Here is a 16044-nt window from a genome sequence, read left to right on the forward strand (position 1 = left end):
CTCCTTAAATTCTCACATTCATATATCTCTCCATTGACATTTACCTTAATTCAAGAAGTATGTGGCTCAGGGAGATTATAGAGTGTTGATGGTCAAAAGTAAAGCAGATTTGTGTTGGAGTGCAAATCCTGCCACTTAATATGTGTTTCTTGAGCATTTAAAAAAGTTTTAGTTGCATTTTTTATTAAGTAAAGAATAATATCTAACTTAAGAGAATGGATAAGATGTATATATGTAAGTATACTCAGTACACTGTCTGATATCATAGAATTCCAGTTAATAACTTACTATCTCATCTCTGCAAGTTGCTGCAACCACTTCATAACTTGTTTCACTGATCAAGACTCGTCTCTATTAAAGTAGAACAATCAAGGAGAATCATTCATGTTGCAGATCTAACCACTTTTTAAAAAGAAACATTGGTTCCTAGATACTTCACATGAGTCTAACTTATTCCCTGCTGGAAAAAGATGACCTTGGCTTAAAGGGATGATTAAAAAAGTTACCATGTAGTAAAAGAAACCCTGAGATAAATCAGAAAATGTTTACAGGAAACTTTTATAATAGACTGGAAGAATATTACCAAGAACTATGGATATTACTTATGTCAAGAAGACTGATAGAAACTGTGGCCTTAACTGGCAGAACAGAGCCTTAATTCCTTCAAGAAGGAACCATGGAGACTTCTCTCCTGCCATTCTAAGCTTCCAGTTAATGAAGAAATTAATGGAGATCAGCCAACTGGAACACAGAACTAGATAGAGAAGAGGTGAGAGTAAATCTGGAAGTTGCTTATGAAGATTGTCCAAGGTACCTCTTTAAAAACTTTCTATTATTCCAAGTGCATAGTTCCCACATGTTTGAAAACTTTGATGTCTGTTTTCTGCATAGATCTTTGGTCCCATTGTTTAATTCATTTGCCACTGCATTCTAAATTGTAGTCATATTAAAGTGCTATTAGATCTTTGAATGAATCATACTGTCTATTCTTGGCCTGGACTTCGTATGTGTTGTTCCTTTGTTTCATGAAATGGTCTCTCCCCACTCTTTCCCCTTCTTTGTTATTATTTATTTATTTATCTGTTTATTTATTTATGGACTGTTTCCTGCATGGTTTATCTCCCCAGTCATTGTCTACAGGACTCTGGGAAGCTGCAGAAATATGCAGGTGCAGATATCTAACATTGTGGAAAGGGATTATACATCATTGGGCAGAGCCCTATGCTTCCCTAGGCCATGAGGACAGAGCCTGGGAAGAGTAACTTCCAGGCATGGTCATGTTGGTTTTCCCCTTCTTTTTCTATGGTAAATTTTCAGACTTTCTTACAGATTTCAACTTCTTTGAGAAGCTTTTATATTCTCCTATGGCACTTTTTAGTTGCTATGGTATATTATAATTTTCTGCTTATTTTCTTGTTTGTAATTTTTCCCAGTGGTAGTGCACTCTTTGCTTTCTTTCATTGGTTTTTATTATACCTGAATTAAGTGAACCAAAGAACAGTTTCAGAGCAGGAGGTAGAGCCAGGTTTTTAAATGTCTTTAATAGATCTGAAGAAAGGGAGGAGTGCTTCTCCATAAAACTTCCAGCTTCTTAATTTATTTCTGTGTGTCATTGCTGAATCATTACTGTATAGGATAAGTGGATGAAATTTTCCCAGAATTAGTTAGATAACATACTTTTGAAAGCCTATATCTACTTTCAGCCACTACTGGTATCTTTTATTTCATTGGGATATACTTTGATAGTTATCATAATTAATTGTACCGGAAAATATCCAGTTCCTCTCTTTAATATGTTAGGTATGATGTGAATCAAATAAGATATAGGCCTTGACATTTGGTAATTAACTTAAAAAAGGCCCTCAGGGCCCAAATGAGATTCTTCTCTGTAAATTTAAATTTATGCAGTGCAGTAGAAATTCAGTAACCTAAAAGTGGTTTCCTTCCCTCTCTCCTTCCCTCCCTCCCTCCCTTCCTTCCTTCCTTCCTTCCTTCCTTCCTTCCTTCCTTCCTTCCTTCCTTTGTTCCTTCCTTCCTCCTCTCTCTGTCTCTCTCTCTTTCCCTCCCTCTCTTCCTTTCCTTCTCTTTCTTTTGAGATGTCAATTCTGGGGCTTTAACACTGTCCCTGAGCTTTTTTGCTCAACTCAAAGCTTACTTCCCACTATTTTGGTGGTTAATTGGAAATAAGAGTTTCATGAACACTCTTGCCCTGGTTGGCTTTGAGCTACAATCCTGTGATCCGAGTAGCTAGGATTGCAGGTGTGTGAGCCTGAAAAGTGATATTCTTTTTTTTTGGGGGGGGGAGTCCAGTGGTGGGGCCTGAACTCTGGGCCTGGGCGCTGTCCCTCAGCTCTTCAGCTCAAGGCTAGCGCTCTACCACTTGAGCCACAGTGCCACTTCCGGCTTTTTTTTTTCTTTTTGCTTATGTGGTGCTAAGGAATTGAACCCAGGGCCTCAGGCATGCAAGGCAAGCGCTCTACCACTGAGCAACCTTCCCAGCCCGAAAAGTGATATTCTTATATGTTTGATGTTAATAAGATACAACAATGATCTCTACAAATTTGCTATGACTTCCAAAAGAAGAGTTATCTAATATCAAAGTAGAGTTACCTAGAAAATAGAGTACAAGGAAGTGGCGCTGTAGCTCAAGTGGTAGAGCGCTGGCCTTGAGCTGAAGAGCTGAGGGACAACGCCCAGGCCCAGAGTTCAAGCCCCACAACCGACAAAAAAAAAAAAAAAAGAGTACAAGAGTACAACTCAGATTAGAAATGTTTACAAAGTAGATAAGTAGATAAGGGACATATTTATAAGCTTAGTGTCAAGGCTTCTTTTTAGTGTATGGGAATGCTAGTGATGGAATCGCCTACCAATGATCATAAAAGTCCTATTAATAAAGGACAGTGGGCTGGGAAGTTGGCTCAGGTACAGTGCTTGCCTCGCATGCATGAGGCCCTGGGTTCCATTCCTTAGCACTACATAAGCAGAAAAAAGCCAGAAGTGGCGCTGTGGCTCAAGTGGTAGGGCTGTATGTAGCCTTGAGCTGAAGAGCTGAGGGACACCACCCAGGCCCAAAGTTCAGCCCTCACGACTGACAAAAATAAAAATAAAAAAGGACAGTGCTATAGTTTGAATCTAGAGTATCCCTGAATGGTCTATGGGCTGAATGTCTGCTCCCCAGCCTTCAACTATTGAGAGGCGGTCCTTTAAGGACCGTCTAGGACAGTCTAGTGGGAGGTCTTAGGTTTCTAGTGGTATGCCTTCAAAAAGGATTGTGGGTTCTGATCTTCCTTTCTTCCTCTCTGGCCATAAGTTTCATGATTTCTTTTTTGTGCCATCGTGTGCTGCCTACCATGATGTACTGCCTTGCCATAGAACTCCCAAAGCAGTGAGAGCCAACCAGCTACAGGAAGACTTCACTTTGCCTTTCCTTGGTTAATAGGCCTGTTCTTCATCCACAACAATGGCCACAAGACCTAAATACTAACATTCACTGCCAGAATGGAACAGAAATGCACACAAAATGACTAATAAAAGGCAGATAGGAAGCATGCTAAGAAAACAAACGACAACCGTTATTGTTTTTCATACATAAAGGGTCAGTTAACTTGCTCAGCTAGTGAGTGGGGCATGAATGATTAAAGTCTATGTCTGCCCAACTTCAGCACTCGGGAACTTAAGTATTCTTATATAGGTGCTTTCCCATTGATTATTCTTGGTGTTGCTTTTATGATATTTTATTCGAAAAAAAGGTAGAGCCAAGGCAGTCACTGCAAATATCCTAAATATTTCTTTGGTCTGTCCCTACTGAAACCTACTTTCCCAATTTAAAGGCCAGAAGTTATTGCCATGGATGGTTTGTTTTATTTTCCTCCACAGACTAGTGTCTTCTGTGTTATTTACAAATGTCCTGTGTGCAGTATTTTTAACACAGTTTAAAACAATTTGACATATGTTCTATGTAGGTACTGAAATATATATATATATTTCTACATAAAGTTTTTAGGTATTTTCTAGATAAAAGCACATGTTTTTATCCACTATGTAAAATACTGTTTTCTTCCCTGAGTTGATCATCAGAAATAGCAGATGCTAACTTGGCCAAAGAGAACAAACTTGCTAGAGTAAGTCTTACTCAGTACTCTGAGTGCTGAGATAAGGTCAGCTGAATTAGCTAATGTCTTCTTATTTCAAGGAGACTTCTCTGTTCTTGCAGCCATGTCAATGAACAATTGTCAATTAACAACCTGTCTCTTCTCCTAGAATCCACATGAATGAGACGTAGTGTTTCAGACATTTATATCTGTTCTTTCACTTCTTTAAAACTGTTTCCCTGAGGTCTGTGGAAACTGGAACTTTACCTGTATCTCAGAAGGAGAGAGAAGACTAAAGGGCTCATGTTTGTTCATACCCAGCTCTGGGCAGAAGACTCCACTGTTCTTAAAGACATCTCTGTGTTTAAAGAGAAAAACACATTATCCCAGTTAGATCAGGATTTTTAAGGAAGGAATATAATAAATACACTATTCAGCATAAATGAAAAACCTGTCTCCAGTTTTGATTTGTGTGTCTTGTCACTTTTTTGTTAATGCTATCTTTACCAAACGTATTCCAGGAACTAACTAAGATTAGAAAGATGGTCTGTTGGGAACTGGAAAAAGACAAATCTGTGGATAGATACATAAATTACATATTCTTTCTAATCTAATGGCTCTCCTTTATGATTTTCAAAGCTCACAGTTCACCACGTTCATGCAATTCATTCATGAGCAATAAACATTATTTATTTATTAAATGCTTTGGCAGAGGATGTAGTCTTTCTCAGTTGATTTCCTCTACCTTGTCTTCTTGTGGAATTTTTGCTCTCTAGGTGTTAGTGGTAGGCAATTTTAGTGAAAATGAAAGCAAATCTAAGTACATGAAAGCTGTCATCTACAACAACTGAATGATGGAGAAAGAGGAGGACCATTTCATTTAGTACCATTTCAGCCACATATGTTTGTCCATATGTACACCACTGCCTTGATAATTAACACCAGCATGAAACAGAGATTGTCTTCTGCTACATCATCATCATTTTTTTTTTTTAGGAAACAAGGTATTTTCTTATAGTTTGAATGTTGGTGCACAGTTGTTTTATTTTTTTTCCCCCTCGAGAACAAGTTGTAGGGTCACAAACACACTTCTTGGTTGCCTTGAATTAGGTTGTGTCATAATAATTGTCTTGTTATCTCTGTCTTGAAACGCTTCAAATCCAGTGTTTGATTTAACTCCTTCTTCCCTTATCTTTGTTGATCACAAAAGCTAGAAGCAGGCTAGAATTTCAGTCAACCTGGCTCTTTATTAGATATATAGATATTGTGTGAGAAGTAAGGATTTCTTTTAATCCACAGAAACTTGGGGGTTAAGTTTTACTGTCATATATTTCTATCAACCCTGACAGATGCAATCTTTGCTACATACCAGGTGTTTTTATTATAGGCCCACTTTTACCTCTGTTTATGAGGCACTAAATATATAATTACATGTTTAATAGGTAGATTAGGCAAACAAGGTTAAGACCCTTTGCCCTACTTCTGCACCACATTAAGTTGATTTATTAAATCTTTCTCTCCAATATTTGGGCTTTAATATTTTAAACTAGTAAACAATAGAGGATTTTTTATTGTAAGGAAAATTTTGTGCTTCATCTTAGATAATCCTGTTTATATTTTTGACTTATAAAATAATGATTTTCCTCTTGGCTGTTTTCTAAGAAGAACCATTTTCTAGCTAGCAAGAATAGAGCAATTACTGTTAACAGGAATTGAATTCCAAGATAGTTGCAGAGATAGTGAAAAGGGCACCAAGGGCACCTGGACATTTTGAATGTGTTCAAGTTTCTAAGTGGAGATAAATTGTGTTTTGTTAAAAAGGTATGACTAGATTACCAGGCTACTGGAAAGAGAAGCAAACACTGACAGCCTTCCTTTCCCTTCGCTTCCCTTCCCTCTCTTCCTCTCCCCTCCCATTCCCTTTCTTCCTTCCCTTCTTCCTTCTTTTCTTTCTTCCTTCTTTCCTTTGTTTGGGGATAGAACCTAGCCTGCCTGACCCCCCTCCCTCTCTCCCTCCTTCCCTCCCTCCCTCCTTCCCTTCCCCAATCTCTACCCACCCCCTTCATTTCTTTCTCTTCAGTCTCCTCACTCCTACTTTTTAAGGTCTGGTTAAGAAACACCCCCACTGGCTGATTATATTTCCTACCACATTGTCTCAGAAATCCCAGTCTCAATTTCCTGTCCAGTGAGGGCTCAGTCGGCCTCAGGCTATTTCCTACCTGTCCTCACTCTTCTCTAGAGTATACAGTAACCACTGTGGGATCACACACTCCTCATTGAGCCCAAACCCCTTCATGTCTGAATGGGGCGGGGGGGAGTGGGAATGAAGAAAAGTAGTTTTGAAAGCTGTAGACCTTCATGTCACAAGGAATATGTTGGCCATATGCATCCAGAATGAAGTGAATAATGTCTAACCCTTCAGTTTACAGATAGTCACTTGTGTCTGTTCTATGTGGCCAACTTAAACCTCAAGACCAGGACATTTCCTGTAATTTTCCACCAATCATTTCCTCAAAGAGAGATGGAATTGTAAATTCACAGTCTCTGATTTGTGAAATCATTTGTTTTTAGTCTGGCATAATTTATCAGCCCAAGCTCTTTCACAGTAAATTCCTTATCTAACAAAATTTTAGCTATTATAGATTAGTGCAGTCAGTTAATCATAATTACTGTACTTAAGACCACCTCTGAAGGGCTAAGGTCACAAAACAGAATCTCATCTCTGTGTTTTAATTTACCATATTATACAGTGGATATATTTTATGTTTATATATGGCATCATCTGGAATCCATACAGATTAGACGCTGGTTTGTCATTTTATATATCCTCTGTGCCTGAGAGCTAAGCAGCAGCCATAGCTATCTGTCAAACTTGAAAGCAAGGGTGGATAAGAGTAGGCCCATCACTTTTTTAGGGCTAGGTTTGCATTTGGAGGACTGATTCCTTGAAAGCCTAATGCCTGCTTCTGTAGTTGAGTGAATATAATAGGACAACATCTGGTCTAATTTATCTTTAGATGTAATTTAATAATGCTGAATGGTGACCTCTGGGAACAATTTGACTAAGACTTTATGTGAGTGCTAATTTAGAGTTGGCTAATAGGTAACTCTTTCTTTGTATTCTTTCTTTCAAACGAATAGGCCTTTTGTTCACATCAAAGTTAATCATATTTATTTTAACTTCAAAATGTGGTTGTTAGCAGAATTCAGTTTTGCAAAATCAGAACCCAAGAAATGCTAGGAAGCAATATGAACTGTTTGCTTTCATAAAGCATCTTTTGTTAACAAAGCTATGTGTTTAATATTTAATTTCCTTTGAACAGAGACCTAGACTATATTTCATATTAACAAATATTGAATGATTGAACCCAGTTCTGCTTGCTGGGTGCCCTGGTGAATGCAATCTTCCCTCTCTTCTAGTATATGGTTTAAGAGGGAGAACCAGAATGTAGAATGGTATGGAGGAAATTTGGCTGGGTAATATAGCTAGTGCATATAAAAATAATTGCAGTAAGAACTTACTTAGGATCAATCGTGATGCAGATACTTTAATATATCATAATTACTTGAGTACAGTAACTCAGGGTGAATAAACCATTATGGTCAATTTTTATGCATGACTCCAATTAGGAAGGGACCACAATATCACATTAAGCCGACTAGTCTGGAGAAAGGCCTTTGGGTCATATTTCTAAAAATCTGAGGACACCTGCTTTATATTTTCAAAATGTTAGACTTTGTTTCTGAAACCTGGGAAGCAGGAATTCCTTCAACTACCATTCATCAGATTTAAGTTGTAGGTAAAGACTTTTTACTGTTAGAATTACACATAGCTTTGTTTAGTGAGTTCCTTGCACTAGTATAATGTCATTTAATATTTTTAGATATCACCTCTGGCTGGATCAAAATATATATTTAACTGTGCCTTTTCAACATTTTAGTTCATTAAGAATTTGAATTGCCAGTGATAGAAGTTTTAGCAATGGCTGTTCTGTTCATTTTCAAAAGAAATTAAAAAAAGCTAGCAGCTGAGTTATGTTTTTGTAAAGTTTTATTATTATTATCAGAGGCTATTAAAATATGCAGTGAAATGAAGCAATTTTGGCCTTAATACTTATCATAACAGACACATTGGTCCTGAACATTTGGTTATCTAAGCACTGAGTAAAAAGGAGAATTTACTGGAAGACTACTATAGCCTGATGACAATACAGGAGCCTGTTATATCCTAAGTAATACCTAGAGAAAAAAGAATTAATATGTTCAGGATACTCTCAACTCTTTTGCTGTCCACTTCAGTAAACTCATTTTCTGAGCTTGGCTTCTTCCACATGGCTAATAACATGCATCCAGCAAATCTCAGTGCCGGGTCCCATGATGTCAACTCCAAAGAAAAAACAAATTGCAATGAGTTTTCATTGAGTTTAGACTTGTGTTTCCTAGAAAAGATCCAGTGATGGGGCATTCCATTGTACTCAACTCTAACTATCTTTCATTCCATTACTGGTAGTCAACTCTTCAGTATTTACATGATTATGACTGCTCTCTTTCAAACTAAAATGGGCCAGAGTACTTTTCAGAAGTGATCAAAGACTATATATACAACCAGTAAATTAGGTCCATCTATACATTTCTATTATTTGTTTATTGTACTTTCATTCATTTTTTAAAAAGTTTATATTAGGTACTAGTCTCTGAAAACAAAACATAATAATCACACAAACATAATGATGCCTTGAGATTTGAATTACAATACCACTGATGGAAATAGGATAGGCAGAGGTCATTATTCTGTGCTGGCTAGATTAGCATTTTGAATAAGTTGAAAGAAGACATAAAATCTAATTCTGTGAATTAGGTGTGTAAAATAGGCTGTGAATATGGAACAAGTGTCTCCAGAGATGGTGCTGATGTATTATATTGTATTTTTATCTTATTGCATGTATGTGCTTGGTAAATATTATTAAATAGATGAATTATTAGGGGAAAGCAATGCTGTTGTTCAACTAGTGAGGTTAAAACGTTGCTATTAATTGTGACAAAAAAGAATCATTGTTGTCATTCTTCAGCATTTAAGTAGGTAGAACCAAATAACAAATTTCAAATTATAATGTAATAATAAATAATTCCATATAACCCAGTCATTTTATATAATTGTCCAAGATATATTTTGCAAGTAATTCCTTCTGGGCAATATATCAGGATATTGTATTATATAAGAATAGTTTGTGACAACATTGAAGAATTTTTCTGACTCGAATTACTCATTAAATCATTGAATTAAATCACTATTAATGTTTGCTTTGGAAAAAATCCAGTCTACCTGTACTTTATTCTTTCTTCTGTACTTTATAATATAAAGCACAAATCTGTTTTGTTAGGTGAGTATTCATTTTCTTTTTGGAGTTGTTTTAGATTAGTCATTAACTGTTACATAATTTACACCACAAATACATAATTAATATCTTTTATATTGTATAGATATTAAATAACTATACAGTTAAAAGATTACTAAAATTATTTGTGGTTTTAAGTACAAAAGCATAAAACAACATGAAATATCCTCTACTTTTTCCTTTCATTCTATAGTAATTTTTAACATTAGTTTTATATAATGTGGATGGGGTTTGTGGGTATTTGCATATGAATATTATGTTCATTGGAATTTATACTTCTTCTGTACATATTATCCTTGATTATTTTTACTTATCACTTTCTCATAGGCATTCTTTCATGTAAGTACATATTATGCCTTGTCTATTCTATGTAATGGTTATGAATTATATTATGGTACACATGGACTTTTATGTATTTACCATTGATGCAATTCAGCATAATGCTTGTAGAAGTTGTAGAATAGGTTGTGTTTTTCTGTTAAAAAAAGAAAGAAAGAAAGAAAGAAAAGGTACCTATAGGTAAACTGAGTTTACATCTTAATGATACTGCTAAGTTATCTTGTAAGTAAGAGTGCTAATTTTGATTGAAGCTAATCTGTTGTGATGGCAGACCACTTGAACTAGGAGGACATGGGTTTGAATCCCAGCTCTACTTCTTACTGTGGGGACTGATGGGTCTAAATGAATCCATGTGTTGTTGTCTCAGTTTTCTCATTTCCGAAAAAGAATACCTTCATATCTGGATGGATGGGGATTAAATGTGTTGACATAGTCGAGATCTTAGAAAAGTGCCTGACCTATTTCTATGATGAAATACTTTCAAGTATTACATAAAGATAAGATACTATTATTAACACTCATCCCTTGAAAGGACTCCCGAGATCTCTAGTGATTGCTGCTTCAGAATATACTCTGCAGAGGATGCTGACGGCTCTGACCGCAGATAGCACTGGTAACCACATGCACAGCAGGGTTTTGTTCCCTGTGTGGACAAAAATACACAATAAGCACCTTAATTTTCATGAGATTGTTTTAATCCTGCCACTCACCAGTCTGATTTACAGAGTTGTATCAAAAGTGATATCTAAATAGATAACCTGCATTTTACTCTTACTGGATCTTGGGGAGTTTATGTACGCAGGCTGTTATATTTAACATTCTCAGTGACATGTTTGTGTTATATTTAGAGCTTTACGGGAGGTTCCACCACACAACTTCAAGTGTTGTATGTTTGTTTAGTGAAAGTCTCACTGAGTCAGCTGTCTCTCAGCACCAGGGAGGGGACAGGAGGGGGCCTGTTAACTTTGATAATTGAAATAATTTGACAAGTGAGGTGATTCCCTTACTTTAGAAATAGAAAACCTTTTAAATTTTGATTTATTTATTGATTCATCTATTTTTTGGGGGGGTCGGTCATGAGGACTGAACACTGTCCCTCAGTTCTTCAGCTCAAGGCCAGCACTCTACCACTTGAGGACAGCCCCACTTCCAGCTTTTTCTGCTTATGTGGTGCTGAGGAATTGAATTCAGGGCTTCATGCATGCAAGGCAATCACTCTACCACCTTCCCAGCTCTGTTGATTTATCTATCTTTTTGTACTGGTCCCAGAGCTTGAACTCAGAGCCTGGGCACTGTCTCTAGGTTCTTAGGCTTTTTTTGCTCAAGGCTAGCATTCTACTGCTGGAGACATACATAGCTTCACTGACAGCTTTCTGGTGGATAATTAGAGATAAGGATCTCAGGGACTTTCCTCCAGGGTCTGGCTTCAAAACAGGATCCTGATCTTCAGATCTCAGTCTCAGTGAATAGCTAGGATTACAGACATAAGCCACCAGCACCTGGGTAACCTTTTTAAATTTAATTAATCTATTTGTTGACTGTGTTGGGAATCAAATTCAGGGACATGGGCATGTACATGGTATGTAAGCATGAGATTGTATGAATCCTGCCACTCACCAGTCTGATTTACAGAATTGTATCAAAGTAATATCTAAATAGGTATCTTACATTTTATACTTACTAGATTTGGGGAGCTTATGTACGCAGGCTTTTTGATTTAACATTCTCAGTGATATCTATTTCAGAGCTTCTTTCCAGCTCTGGAAACAGGAAACCTTTATTTTACTCTGGCAAACTTGTTTTTCATTCACTAAGCTGGTTTGAGATAATTAATGCTACATTTAAAAACTGCCACGGAATTAGCAATGTTCTAGATCAGTCAGAGCAATTTTATCATCAAAGACAATTCCCCATTTTTGAAATATTTTGTTGTCTTTGTCTCCTTTTGAATTAGTATACGTTTCCTTAAAAAAAAAAAAAGAGGGCTGGGAAGGTGGCTCAGTGGTAGAGTGCTTGCCTCGCATGCATGAGGCCCTGGGTTCTATTCCTCAGCACCACATAAGCAGAAAAAGCTGGAAGTGGTGCTGTGGGCTCCAGTGGTAGAGCACTAGCCTTGAGCTAAAGAGCTGAGGGACAGCGCCCAGGCCCAGAGTTCAGGCCCCATGACCGGCAAAAAACAAAAACAAACAAACAAACAAAAAAAAAATAGAGGATGGGATGAGAAATGAGAAAGTGTGAAGTTACCAACAGACCACAAAAAGAACTTGAATAGAACAACAGGGAGTATGGCTAATAACTGTGGGAATAATCACAATAGAACAAGAGACCCATTATCTAGAAAACTTAAGGTTCAAATCTTGATTCTGCTTCTCATTGATTGTGTAACAGTGGATAAATTAAGTCTTCAATTGCTTAGTTATAGAGTTGTTATGAGGAATAAATGATCTCATATGAGTCATAAAATAAGAATGTAGAATAACAGCTGTGGAAGTGGTATTATTTTTAAAAGGGGCAAAATTCTGAAATCGTAAATCATTGAGCTTTATCTCAACCCGGAGTTGAGTATATTATTAAACAGATGACTGTGAGCATTTAGAAATGGAAGTTAAGATCCCCGGAAGGCACTGTGGGTTTTCTCAGTTAATTTATGTCAAACTAAATTAATTTATTTTTGATAAGATTATTAAACATACATATCAGGACGATATGCTTGTTAGAGCCAAATTTCATCCAGTTATTTGACATGAGTCTGTTGTGGAACTCTTTTAGATGTGATGGACAGTTATGAACTGGGTGATGGTATAATTAAATGAATTTGTAGCAGATTGAACATCTATAAGCAAGGAATATTGATTGAGCAATCACCATCAGTCTGAAGGAACATCCCATTGGCAGACAGAGTTTGTTTTCCATTGTCTTGTTTGTCTCAAGAATGAACTGGCATGTATCAGAATGGTGCTTGTCAGTTACGTGAAACTCAGAATTAAAGGGGAAACTTAGCAATTGAATGACATAATGATCCTAAAAGAACTTTATAAACTTCAACAGCCTGCAATTTAAAAAAGATAACATTTACCCAGGATCACAGTGTCTTTTTCTTTTTGGTAGGCTTTACTTCTGGGGTATATAAAATACTGAGGAAAGAGATTACTCAGGGGGATTTAGCAGTTACATTGTATAATCAAGTATTTGTGACTAATAAGATTTCAGAGACCACTCAAATGGATTGAAAGCAAGATAAGTGCATTAACAAAGACATGTTTATGTTTGGCAAGGTTGCAAAATAGATCACAGAACTATGGATGTTATTCCTAAGGAAAATATTAATAGATCTAGACATTTGAGTGACAGATCATATGTCTGATCAAAAGAACACATGTCATTTTAGGTTGCATTAATGTATTTATAAGAAGGAATTTCGTAGGATCACTGTGTTGCATTTTGATTAAATTGCAATTAACATATTTACCAATAGTATTTACTTAATGTAGTTAAGTGATAGTTAAGTTCAGTGTTGTTGTATTTTTACTTTTTTTGAAATGACATGTAAAGTTGAAGAATATTCAGAGATGGGTGCTTTAGATGGTAGTGTCTGCAAGCTATTTTCTTTGATGATTGATGAAAGAAACTGTGGTTCCTAAAGGGAGATTTGGCATGGATAATGTTAAAAACATGTACATGTGAATAACTCACCAGACCCCATTTTAGATATTTATATAATATACAGTCTTAAGATCATGTATTAGGGCAATACATATAACTTAATATTAAATAACTTGTTATGCTCAAAGTTAAAAAAATTAGAACTATTTGGCAGGAAAAAAAAGCATGCAAAAAGTGTTTTTTTGTTTTTTTTTTAACAAGTAGTGGTATCTGAGTGGACTCTCTTGGTAGGAAAAAGGATTCTATTTTTTCTCTTTTTCTTTTTTTTGGGGGGGAGAGGGCCGGTTGTGGGGCCTGAACTCTGGGCCTGGGCACTGTCCCTCAACTCTTCAGCTCAAGGCTAGCGCTCTACCACTTGAGACACAACACCACTTCCGGCTTTTTTCTTTTTGCTTATGTGGTACTGAGGTATCGAACCCAGGGCCTCATGCATGCAAGGCAAGCATTCTACAACTGAGCCACCTTCCCAGCCCCCGGGATTCTATTTTTTGAGACAGATTTCTTCCTTTCTTTTGTTGGTTGAGGGGACTGAACTCTGGGCCTGGGCACTGTCCCTTAGCTCTTCAGCTCAAGGCTAGCGCTCTACCACTTGAGCCACAGTGCACTTGTGGCATTTTTCTGCTTATGTTGTGCTGAGGAATCAAACCCAAGGTCTCATGCATGCAAAGCAAGCACTGTACCACTGAGCCAACTTCCGAGCCTATTTCATTTAATTTTTTAACATGATTTTTTCTTTTTCTTTTTCCAACATTGTGTGTGTTCTGTCTCTCACTTCCCATTTTCTTTCTGTATAGAAGTGGTTTTTCAGCTATGATGACACTAGGTTTTATATGGTGCAGGATTACTTGAGAATCCACAGTGGAATAATTTCTCTGTGGCCAGGAGAGGAGGGATAGAATGGTGTGACTAGTAGGGTGATAATATCAAAAGTCTATCATATTCTTTTTTTATTGTGAAAATACCATACAGAGGCATTACAATTATATAGGCAAGGTAATGAGTACATTTCTTATCAAGCATTGTTGCCTCCTCCCCTTCCCATCATATTCTTATAACTCTGTTCTCCATATCGAGAAGTTCTGTGCTTTGGGGCTGAGAGCAAAGGGGGCTTCTGTCTGCCCCTTCAATGGCATTAGCTAATACTTATTAACTCTCATTGCTGTAGGCAGTCATCAGACTCATTGGAATAAGTGTTTTACATTCACTGTCCCATGAAGTCCTCAACACCTTTTTATGATGAAGTGAAGAAACAGACTGAAGGAGGTTACATATCTTAGCAAGTAGCAGATAGGCTCATCACACCCCAAAGGGCATTGCCTTCATTATTATTGTTTAAAAAATTCCAAATATTGAGTGAAACAAAACTTCTATGCAAATTACTTTGGTCTTAACTTACTGAAGCCTGTTTCCCAGTGCTGCAGTCAGTGGCTGTAGACATGAATGAGTACTGAGGTCCTTGATCTCAAGAGGCTTGCAGGCTAGTAGGAATAACATCATAAAATGGATTACACTAATTAATGACAACTTTGACAGGTGCTACTAGGGGAACATACAGTTTAAACCATTGTTGGAAAGTTCAAGAAAATGTCTGTTCTTAAGTGTGGCATTGCTGAGGTGGGTTTTGTGAGCTGGAGCACCCCTATATAGTGTTTTTACCGTAGGCTTCAGTTTTTGCAGAAAGCTTTGTGCTTATGGTGAGTGGCTTAGCTTGGTAGAAAGAGCAGATTTTTATGTCCATCTGTGGGTTACCAGCTGTATGATCTTAGGGGGACCTTCTCTTTCCTGAACTGGCTGCTTTTGTGTGATATAGTGCTGATACTCCAGCTGTTATGGTATCCCCATGTTTTAAATCACACACTCATGATTAGTGCTACAGCATATCATTTTCCCATAAAAGGCTTTTGAATAGAATAAAAAAATTGTCATCTTTATCCCTTTATAGTAATGGCATATGCTAGTTGAGCTATGAAATCTGGGCAGTCATACCAAGGTACTGTCTTTTTTTTCTGTGACTCACTTTCTTATCTGAAAACTGCTGGTGATAAAAATTCCTATTTTAACAAAATGGCATTGACCTTTGAGCTTTCCCTACATTAGTAGATTAGGAAATGTTAAATATAGTTATTCTAGAATCTGTTGTAATAAAGTAATACTCCTGGTGAGGACTTAGTTCAGAGGAAGTATCTGATAAGTATTATAAGTATTAGCTGCTTTTACATTTAAATGTTATTATCATCAACGGCATCGGATATGCAAATCTTGTTCACCCGCTTGCTAGCTTTATACCCCTAAACCAATTAATTTAATTCTGTACATTTCGAAGACTGCTAATAATGACTCTTCTATGCAATTCACAGAGTTCTCTTGAGGATCAACTAAAATAACATGTTGTGTGAAATAAATTGAAATACTATACATTATGTGAAAGCACTCTATAATTGCTGAAAGCTGTATAATGGCTTATTGTTGTTATAAACCCATAATCGTTTGCCCAGAACATAAGGCCTTAAGTATCTAAACCCTGTAATGAACTGCCAGTGTGGATTTGGAGAACA

At 36.8% G+C, this 16044-nt stretch overlaps 1 pseudogene; it reads right to left on the bottom strand.

The window, feature by feature from the left end:
• Nucleotides 1-1097: 1097 nt before the first annotated feature.
• LOC122104456 lies at nucleotides 1098-1284 on the bottom strand (annotated as a pseudogene).
• Between the last annotated feature and the right edge of the window lie 14760 nt (nucleotides 1285-16044).

Source organism: Dipodomys spectabilis, unplaced genomic scaffold, assembly GCF_019054845.1.
Source record: "Dipodomys spectabilis isolate Male_0828 unplaced genomic scaffold, ASM1905484v1 ptg000024l, whole genome shotgun sequence".
In the NCBI taxonomy this organism is placed as follows: Eukaryota; Metazoa; Chordata; class Mammalia; order Rodentia; family Heteromyidae; genus Dipodomys; species Dipodomys spectabilis.